The sequence below is a fragment of the Rutidosis leptorrhynchoides genome, chromosome 8, assembly GCF_046630445.1.
Source record: "Rutidosis leptorrhynchoides isolate AG116_Rl617_1_P2 chromosome 8, CSIRO_AGI_Rlap_v1, whole genome shotgun sequence".
Classification (NCBI taxonomy): domain Eukaryota; kingdom Viridiplantae; phylum Streptophyta; class Magnoliopsida; order Asterales; family Asteraceae; genus Rutidosis; species Rutidosis leptorrhynchoides.
In genome coordinates, this window is record NC_092340.1 from 124865271 (window position 1) to 124876824 (window position 11554).

Genomic DNA, 11554 nt, shown 5'->3' on the forward strand with positions numbered 1-11554 from the left:
TCATGCACCTTTGAAAGGTTGCAGGGGCGTTGCAAAGTCCAAATGGCATGCGTTTGTAAGCAAAAGTACCATAATGGCACGCGAATGTGGTTTTCTCTTGGTCCTTGGGTGCTATTGGAATTTAAAAATATCCGGAAAAACCATCAAGAAAACAATACTAACTATTTCCGGCTAATCTTTTCACCATTTGACCAATGAAAGGTAAGGGAAAGTGATCTTTTCTGGTGGCGTCATTTAATTTTCTATAATCAATACAAACACGCCATCCTGTTACAGTCCTATTAGGAATAAGCTCATTTTTCTGATTTGTGATGACAGTCATGCCACCCTTCTTAGGCACGCATTGAACTGGGCTTACCCATGGACTATCAGAGATTGGATAAATTAAACCTGCATCAAGTAGTTTAATAATTTCTTTCTTAACAACATCTTGCATATTAGGATTTAGTCTTCGTTGGCGTTGCACATACGTTTTATGACCTTCTTCCATAAGGATTTTATGTGTGCAATACGAAGGACTTATTCCTTTAATATCATGAATCTTCCATACAATGGCTGGTTTATGAGCTTTCAACACATAAATAAGTTGAGATTTTTCATTTTCAGTAAGAGAAGACGATATTATTACAGGTAATTCGGATTCACCATGTAAATAAGCATATTCCAAATGGTTTGGAAGTGGCTTTAACTCTAATGTCGGTGTTTCTTCTATCGATGATTTGTATCGATATCTGTCTTCTTCTTTTAGCATTTGAATTTCTTCTGTTGTTGGTTCATATCCATTAGCCATAAGTGTAGCTAACATTTCAATTTCATCAATTGGTTCAGTTCCTTCTCCTAAAGAACATTCTCCTGTTCCTTGTAATTCTGGAAATTCTTCTAACAATTCTGCATGTGATTCTATAGTTTGAATATAATAACATGTATCATCTGCAGATTGCGGTTGTTGCATAGCTCTATCAACTGAAAAGGTAACACTCTCATCCTCTATACTTAGGGTCAGTTTCTTACCAAACACGTCTATTATTGCTTTGGCCGTGTTTAAGAATGGTCTTCCTAATATGAGAGGTACTCGAGAATCTTCTTCCATGTCCAAAATAACAAAATCTACTGGAAATACTAAAGTACCAACTTTAACTAGCATGTTCTCCATTATCCCTCTAGGATATTTTACTGATCGATCGGCTAGTTGTATGCTTATTCGTGTTGGTTTCAATTCTCCAAGGTCTAGTTTAGCGTATAATGAATACGGCATTAAATTTATACTAGCACCTAAGTCTGCTAATGCTTCTATTGAACTAAGACTACCCAGAAAATATGGAATTGTGAAACTTCCTGGATCTGATAATTTTTCTGGTATCTTATTCAACAGCACTGCAGAACAATTAGCATTCATAGTAACAGCCGAGAGTTCTTCCATTTTCTTTCTATTTGTGATCAAATCTTTCAAGAATTTAGCATATCTAGGCATTCCTGAAATCACATCAATGAAAGGAAGATTTACATTTATCTGTTTAAACATATCCAAGAATTTGGATTGCTCGGCTTCAAGTCTCTCTTTTCTCATTTTACTCGGGTAAGGAAGTGGTGGTTGGTATGGTTTAACATAAGGTTTAGCCTTAACTGTGTTATCTTCATTAACCTTTTCAACTACCGGTTCTTTTTCCTTATCTTGCTCAGGTTGTGGTTCTTGTGGAGTAGGAATAGCTTCATCAGAAATTACAGGTATTTCAGGTGGTTTAAGTGTAATACCACTTCTTTTGGTAATGGCTTTAGCTGTTTCATTCCGGAGGTTAGCATTTGTATCACTTGGTAGACTTCCCGGTTTTCTTTCACCTATCAACCTTGCTAGGTAACTTACTTCTTGTTCCAGATTTTGAATAGAAGCTTGTTGATTTCTAAATTCTTGAGCATTTTGTTCATTCGTTTGTTTCTGAGATGTGAAAAACTGAGTTTGAGAATCAACTAGCTTCGACATCATGTCTTCTAAATTTGGCTTTTTATCATCGGTTTGTGGTGGTTTGTTTTGAAAATTAGGTTTTGCTGATTGTAAGTATTGTTGGATACTTGTTGATTGCTAGGACCTTGTTGGTTGTTGTATGGAACATTTCGGTTATAATTCTAGTTTTGATTGTAGATCGGTCTTGGCGGTTGATAATTATTCTGATAATTATTTCCAGGCCTTTGGTTTATGTATGAAACATTCTCTCTTTGTTCCATTGTTAGTTCAATACTACGACAATCTTTTGTCAAATGTGGTCCTCCACACTGCTCACAACTAATTCGTATTGAGTGGATATCTTTAGTCATCTTTTCCATTCGTCTCTCGACAGCATCTATCTTTGCGGAAATGGAATCCAAGTCATGGCTAGAATCGGCTCTAGCTGCTTTAGATGATCTAACGATATCTTTTTCTTAGTGCCACTCATGTGAGTGGGAAGCAGTGTTATCAATAATTTTGTAAGCATCAGTTGCTGTTTTCTTCATAATGGAACCACCAGCTGCTATGTCTATGTCTTTCCTTGTAGTGATGTCGCATCCTTGGTAGAATATTTGTACTATTTGACAAGTGTCTAAACCATGTTGCGGACATCCTCTCAATAACTTTCCAAATCTTGTCCATGCTTCATATAAAGTTTCATTTAGCTTTTGTGTGAACGTAACAATTTCTCCTTGAAGTCTCACGGCTTTAGATGCCGGAAAGAATTGTTTAAGAAATTTTTCAACTAAAACGTCCCATGTATCAATCGCCCCTTCAGGTAACGATTCCTGAAATGTCCCGTTCTTATTGATTAAAAACGTTCCATATTAATTGATTTCGTTGCGAGGTTTTGACCTCTATATGAGACGTTTTTCAAAGACTGCATTCATTTTAAAACAAACCATAACCTTTATTTCATAAATAAAGGTTTAAAAAGCTTTACATAGATTATCAAATAATGATAATCTAAAATATCCTGTTTACACACGACCATTACATAATGGTTTACAATACAAATATATTACATCGAAATCAGTTTCTTGAATGCAGTTTTTACACAATATCATACAAACATGGACTCCAAATCTTGTCCTTATTTTAGTATGCAACAGCGGAAGCTCTTAACATTCACCTGAGAATAAACATGCTTTAAACGTCAACAAAAATGTTGGTGAGTTATAGGTTTAACCTATATATATCAAATTGTAACAATAGACCACAATATTTCATATTTCAATACACATCCCATACATAGAGATAAAAAATCATTCATATGGTGAACACCTGGTAACCGACATTAACAAGATGCATATATAAGAATATCCCCATCATTCCGGGACACCCTTCGGATATGATATAAATTTCGAAGTACTAAAGCATCCGGTACTTTGGATGGGGTTTGTTAGGCCCAATAGATCTATCTTTAGGATTCGCGTCAATTAGGGTGTCTGTTCCCTAATTCTTAGATTACCAGACTTAATAAAAAGGGGCATATTCGATTTCAATAATTCAACCATAGAATGTAGTTTCACGTACTTGTGTCTATTTTGTAAATCATTTATAAAACTTGCATGTATTCTCATCCCAAAAATATTAGATTTTAAAAGTGGGACTATAACTCACTTTCACAGATTTTTACTTCATCGGAAAGTAAGACTTGGCCACTGGTTGATCCACGAACCTATAACAATATATACATATATATCAAAGTATGTTCAAAATATATTTACAACACTTTTAATATATTTTGATGTTTTAAGTTTATTAAGTCAGCTGTCCTCGTTAGTAACCTACAACTAGTTGTCCACAGTTAGATGTACAGAAATAAATTGATAAATATTATCTTGAATCAATCCACGACCCAGTGTATACGTATCTCAGTATTGATCACAACTCAAACTATATATATTTTGAAATCAACCTCAACCCTGTATAGCTAACTCCAACATTCACATATAGAGTGTCTATGGTTGTTCCGAAATATATATAGATGTGTCGACATGATAGGTCGAAACATTGTATACGTGTCTATGGTATCTCAAGATTACATAATATACAATACAAGTTGATTAAGTTATGGTTGAAATAGATTTGTTACCAATTTTCACGTAGCTAAAATGAGAAAAATTATCCAATCTTGTTTTACCCATAACTTCTTCATTTTAAATCCGTTTTGAGTGAATCAAATTGCTATGGTTTCATATTGAACTCTATTTTATGAATCTAAACAGAAAAAGTATAGGTTTATAGTCAGAAAAATAAGTTACAAGTTATTTTTGTAAAGATAGTCATTTCAGTCGAAAGAACGACGTCTAGATGACCATTTTAGAAAACATACTTCCACCTTGAGTTTAACCATAATTTTTGGATATAGTTTCATGTTCATAATAAAAATTATTTTCCCAGAATAAAACTTTTAGATCAAAGTTTATCATAGTTTTTAATTAACTAACCCAAAACAGCCCGCGGTGTTACTACGACGGCGTAAATCCGATTTTACGGTGTTTTTCGTGTTTCCAGGTTTTAAATCATTAAGTTAGCATATCATATAGATATAGAACATGTGTTTATTTGATTTTAAAAGTCAAGTTAGAAGGATTAACTTTTATTTGCGAACAAGTTTAGAATTAACTAAACTATGTTCTAGTGATTACAAGTTTAAACCTTCGAATAAGATAGCTTTATATGTATGAATCGAATGATGTTATGAATATCATTACTACCTCAAGTTCCTTGGATAAACCTACTGGAAATGAGAAAAATAGATCTAGCTTCAAAGGATCCTTGGATGGCTTGAAATTTCTTGAAGCAGAATCATGACACGAAAACAATTTCAAGTAAGATTTTCACTCGAAATAAGATTGTTATAGTTATAGAAATTGAATTAAAGTTTGAATATGATTATTACCTTGTATTAGAAAGATAACCTACTGTAAGTAACAAAGGTTTCTTGATCTTGGATGATTACTTGGAATGGATTTAGAAAACTTGGAAGTAAACTTGCAATCTTGGAAGTATTCTTGATTTTATGAAACTAGAACTTTTGGAATTTATGAAGAACACTTAGAACTTGAAGATAGAACTTGAGAGAGATCAATTAGATGAAGAAAATTGAAGAATGAAAGTGTTTGTAGGTGTTTTTGGTCGTTGGTGTATGGATTAGATATAAAGGATATGTAATTTTGTTTTCATGTAAATAAGTCATGAATGATTACTCATATTTTTGTAATTTTATGAGATATTTCATGCTAGTTGCCAAATGATGGTTCCCACATGTGTTAGGTGACTCACATGGGCTGCTAAGATCTGATCATTGGAGTGTATATACCAATAGTACATACATCTAAAAGCTGTGTGTGACGATCGCTCCAAATCCATATGGACAAACACGTCATTCATCGATTTCATTGAAGGTATTTGACCTCTATATGATACGTTTTGTAAACATTGCATTCTTTTGAAAAAGCACACCATCAATGAATATTTAAATCAAAGGTTCTCGACATCTGATGATTTCTATATATGGACAATCACCGTAAATAATAGTTTACAATAGTAATTCCGTTGATAATGCAGTCAAAATAAGATACATGGTGATGATTTTGTGAATGCAACGTTTTCTTGAATAAAGCATGCAAGACTTCATGCACATAGCTTGTATAACATGTAAGCAAACAGCGGAAGACTTCTAGGGAACCTGAGAATAAACATGCTAACAAGTGTCAACACAAAGGTTGGTGAGTTCATAGTTTTAGTGTTTCGCATAATCTGTATATAAAAGTGGATCACAAGATTTCAGTTGTTTCATCTAGAAACGTTTATCAATAGATTCTATATAACAGAGCACCCTGGTAACTAAGCTTTAATGTTATAATGATAAATACCCCATACGTTTTAATACACGCAAACCAACGTGTCCTAAACTCAAATAACACACGTCCGTTAAAAGGCTAGCGCTCTAGCCCGGACGGGGATGTCAAGCCCTATGGATCCATATACTGTTATTCGCGCCCACCAGTCCATATCCTATGTACTGGCAGCTACTAGTTACCAAAGCTAAGGGATTTTCAGTTCAAACTCAGTGTAGAATTTAGTATGTACTTGTATCCATTGCGTTTTAAAATAAATTGCATGTATTCTCAGCCCAAAAATATAGATTGCAAAAGCAATTAAAAAGGGAGCAATGAAACTCACCTTAGCAGCATATAAAGTCGTTCACCAAAATGTGACCGAAACTCGGATTACCAAATAACCGTAGATCTCAACCTAGAGAACATATGTTGGTCAATAAATGTCTATCAAGCTAGGTCAGGTCATAGTGTATCACAATCCTAATGCTCGATATCGACATACAAAAGTTATCCAAAGTCGTTTCAAAAAGTCAATTTTGACAGTTGTTTAACAAAACGAGACGCACCTTATATAAGGATTCATTTACTCGGTTGGTAATGTTCAAAAATCCAATTTATCAATCTCGTAAACAAGTTGTTTAAATCTTAATTGTAAATTCAAAAGCAATTTCAATTAACGTTAATCATAATTCAGTTGATCATATCTTTTAATCCGTTCATCGAAATTATTCGATATCTAAATGAAAAGTTATTGATTTTTCGCCAGCTTTCCAAAAACATGTATATCATATACCTTTTACCAGTAATATATGTAATTAATTCGTGATTCATTATAAACTGTTTAACGACGAAATTTAGCATACTCGTATGTATAAATATATATACTCGAGCACTAGACATGGATACGCAATTAATATATAAAAGATAAAATATGAGTGCTTACGTATCAATATTGAGATTCAATATTGTAGGAAAGTACGTAGACGTAACGGAGATGATAAACACTAGGTTTGATTCATAAATATACCCCCGAACATTACCCATAATTTTCTTAGCTCTATCCCGCTTGAAAACCATTTTGAAAGTGACACGCTCAAGACCTCGTCGTAGTATTTTATGTATAATACTAATTAATAATATTAATAATAATAAGATTAATAATAATATTAATCTTAATAATAATAATAATAATAATAATAATAATAATAATAATAATAATAATAATAATAATAATAATAATAATAATAATAATAATAATAATAATAATAATAATATAAATAATAATAATAAATACTTACGGAGTAATATTAATAGTGTGAGAAAACATAACTGAAATCGTGCAATTTATAGAACCTTTTCTGAAAAAGTACCCCACGCGATCGCATGGGATTTGTGCTTCAAGGCCATGCGATCGCATGGCCCTCTGATCCAGCTCACAAACTTTTAACTTTTTGTTTGTCGACATAATTTTATATAATATATATAATATATTTAATTTATATAATTAATTATATATTATATTAAATTCACATGCATAGTTGATTTGTAATTTTTGTTCCGATAAGTCGTACGTCATCACTCGACTTATGTCCCGGTTCCGGTTTTTCAAATGTCCTTTCGTACGCTGAGAAAACTTGTATTTTACATTTCGTGTCACGTACCTTTGTCAAAATATAGCCTTAAATTATCCCTAAACTATACCACTCAAAGTATATCTTAAACTTTCGAGTATTTTGATCATTTACTTCTATAAATCATCGTCTCGCTATTTGTTAATATATATATAATAACAATTCGTTTTTATGACCAAGTTAATATTATATTTTATCGTATTGTTAAATATATATTTTCAATATTAATAAACACGTTTTAAAATACATATCGCAAGTTATTCATATATCTAATTCCAACAGTTGATATTCCTTATTATTGTATGTGTCCAAATTACGTTATTTAAATAAACACTTTACCATTTATTCCGAATACCGTTAATAATGAATGATTTCCCAAATCAACGTGGACCTTACAACAAAGACCCATAATAATATTATAATCCTTAAGGGACTCAATAATTATCTTTTAATTCAATCGTTTGGCATAATCTTTTAACTCTGTATCTAAATATATCAATCAGATAATCAAACCAATAAGTTTAATGCACAGTATCATATACTCAACACTTTGTTATGTTTTCAAGTTATGGTATATATATGTATCTATTTACATAAAATCGTTCGCGAATCGTTGAGAACAATCGAAAGGTAATTGAATAGTTCAAAAATTTTGAGATTCAACTTTACAGACTTTGCTTATCGTGTTGGAAACGTTAAAGATTAAGTTTAAATTTGGTCAGAAATTTCCGGGTCATCACAGTACCTACCCGTTAAAGAAATTTCGTCCCGAAATTTGAGTGAGGTCGTCATGGCTGACAATAAAAATGTTTTCATGACGAATATGAGTTGGTAAATAGAATTTTATCACCATTGAATAATACGGATAAAACAATCCGATTACTCGAAGCGTATGAGAGAAGTTATCATAATAGAGTGAAATGGAGAATAGAGATTCGTCTTATCTCTTGATGTAGTAACGATTGATTTCTGGAATTTAAGGAATAAGAAATCTTCATAATTTAAATAAGATTTGATTCTTCGGAATTTAAGGAAATCAGGATTTCCTTTGATTAAATGCGTAATCTGCCTCGATTGCTATGTCTGATATTTTGCTATAAATTAACCTTTTCCGTTTCATTTATTTTTACTACTCTTATAATCTTCTTTCTTATTTCATACTTACAAAAGATTTGTGAAAATGCTTCATCCAGTTCTGATTCTTCATATTTTCTTGGTTATCATATCATTCATTCTTCCTTTTCATCTGCCACCAGAGGAGGTTATTTTCTTCTACTATTACCTTGGGGTTATATTATTTTTCATTCTCCCGTGTATTTATATTGCTATACGCATTGATATACACGGTTTGTAATTTCGGAATTGTTTTCGGGCTTTATATTTTCCATTATATTTTGAAGCTTCATGCTTTCATTTTCTCTTCCCGACTTTAAGTCAAGCGAATAATGGTTCAAAATTCGTAGGTATGGATTTTGAAATGAACATAATTAATGTTCTAAGAAAGAAATGGTAATGGCACAATCTGACTTGTCAAATTACCAGAATACCTCGAAAAAGACCGAATCATCAAGAAAAATATTTTCTTGATATGTTTAGAGGTTAAATAGAATGAAAGAGTTATGTAACATGGTTCATGATGAGGGTATGATCTGTGAACCTTTATCACATTCCATTAGAAACTCAGCATGACTTACTGTAATATAATCACGTTGATCAAGTGTCATTATATTATACTAACTCATGCTTCAATTCCCAACACTACTTCAAAAACATCCATTTTTCGAAATTTTCAGAAATTAGAAACTAAAATAGTTTCTTTTATGATGTAACACAGATAGCGTGAAGAGATAAATGATTTCAGATAAGAATAGTTATGAAAATATCTTCAGAAATATGGAGGATATTTATAATGGAAGATACGATGATATCTTAGAATTTCTAATATCAGAGGATGATGCGGAAAATTTGTCTGTGAAGGTTTAGAATAAGAAGTAAGGTTCTTACTAATGGTTTCAGCAGACACTGAATCATTTGGATTCTTTGAAGGTAGATTTCGTCCTTATGATTTGTCTACAGCTTCCTTCATACTTTGCTCAACCCGTTTTTCAGTTCCAAACCTTCTCTTTTTCTGTGCTTTTCCAACACACTACTCTTTATCATCAAACTTTCGAATGTTAAAGTCGTTTATAGTTTTTGCTGCTTCATCAGCATTTTTTCAAAATTCGGAGAACTAGTTTCGTAGTTTGGGGTGTTTTTCAGAAACTTCACATTCGAAATATGTAAGTCTAGAAGATAGATGTTATATATATATATATATATATATATATATATATATATATATATATATATATATATATATATATATATATATATATATATATATATATATATATATATATATAACTGTTGTCGTAGAAAATGCTGCGAGATTCAAAATACTGATTGCTAATTCCCGGTGGTTGGTATGGAAATTATTGTTACAAGATGTGGATGAGTACATGATAGGGTTTCAATGAGTATAAGGATTTTTCGAAAGGTCAAGGATTAATAAAGTTGTTTGGTAAATTTACTGCTAATGTGGTGGAACATGAAAGGTTCCCCAGTAACAAAATGTATATATCAAGGTTACAATAAGGCTTAATCTGAAAAGTTGAAGTTGTCTGGTTGGAAGTGTGATAAAACTGGATACTTTGAAAAGAAATTGCAAGATTATTTTCGGTAATAACAATGCTAAAGGATCTTTTACCGTTTTGAAGTCAAAGTATAGCTTTGAAAGATGTATAGATCTAAGAATGATGTCACTTGTTAAATCTTGACTTGAATTCTACTCTGTCAATATCAGAATACGTAATTGAATTTGTATGAAAACGATTGTATATCACTGTGAGCATAGTTAATAATTTTTAAATCAATGTTGAAGAATATACAGTGTAACATATTAATTGCGAACTTATATATTTCCCGGGTATTACCTACCCGTTAAAGATTTCACAATTTATACTTTGTACAAAAGAATTTTTATTACCGTCTTTATGAAAATATATGTATGTATATTTTCTTCAGATGTAACACAGATTTAATGACTTAATATCGTATTAAGCTCATTTAATTTTCGGCTTGACTTAGAAATGATTAATCTCTAAAACATTAAAGATTACATAATCTTTGCGGAGTATTTCGCTAATGTAATCGATACTTCATTATTTATTCTTATTGATATTCCTTGGTGAAGGATGTTGGTGCTCGTGGAATTTTTGTGAACCTTACAAGGCACAGATGATGTTTTCTGAAAAGTTTCGAGTATATCGAAATTGAAAATGTAAAATCAATTATGTAATTGATTAATACACTTGGTTTATTATGAAATGGAATTCATTGGGTTGAAACAGAGATTGTAGTTAACAATGGTTAAGTTGTTAAGGAAGGATGTACATCATTGCATATTAGTAATATGAACTAACCGAGTAGTACCTACCAGTTAAGATTCACACGTAATAGCTTAGTACGAAAAGATTTATTTTGATTTAAAAATTCATATATATTAAATATACATAAAATTTCTTCAGGGAAAAAAATGAGTTAATACTTCGTCGGTTATTGTTGCTCGTATTTCTTGGTAACTATGGTGCGTATGACGTTGATACTCGTGGAACAGATTGTGAAGTTGAGGTTTGCGATACGGATGTTGTTGTTGGTGGTAATGGTACTGTTGGTGTTGTCGGTGGTACTGTTGATGCCGGTGATGCTGCTGGTGCTTGTAACCTTTGCACCATATTCTCCAAAGCCACTACCCGAGCGCGAAGCTCGTTGACTTCTTCTACTACACCGGGATGATTGGCGGTTCGGACGAGCGGATTAATAAGATCCAGAATTTGAGATAGTATATTATCGTGACGAGATACTCTGGAAATGAGAGAGAAAATGGTGTCTCGAACAGGTTCGCCGGTAAGTGCTTCAGGTTCTTCGCCAAGAGGGCAATGTGGTGGATGGAAGGGATCACCTTCTTCTTGTCTCCAATAATTAAGTAAGCTACGAACCCATCCCCAATTCATCCAGAATAGATGATGGCTAATTGGTTGATCCATTCCAGT

The 11554-nt window shown here is 32.2% G+C and overlaps 1 non-coding gene across 1 annotated transcript; it reads left to right on the forward strand.

Annotated features, from left to right (window-relative positions):
* Nucleotides 1–2575: 2575 nt before the first annotated feature.
* On the forward strand, nucleotides 2576–2682 carry LOC139865453 (small nucleolar RNA R71). The gene has a single exon (XR_011764971.1). It is a non-coding gene; the product is annotated as a small nucleolar RNA R71 (small nucleolar RNA).
* The last annotated feature ends 8872 nt before the right edge of the window (nucleotides 2683–11554 follow it).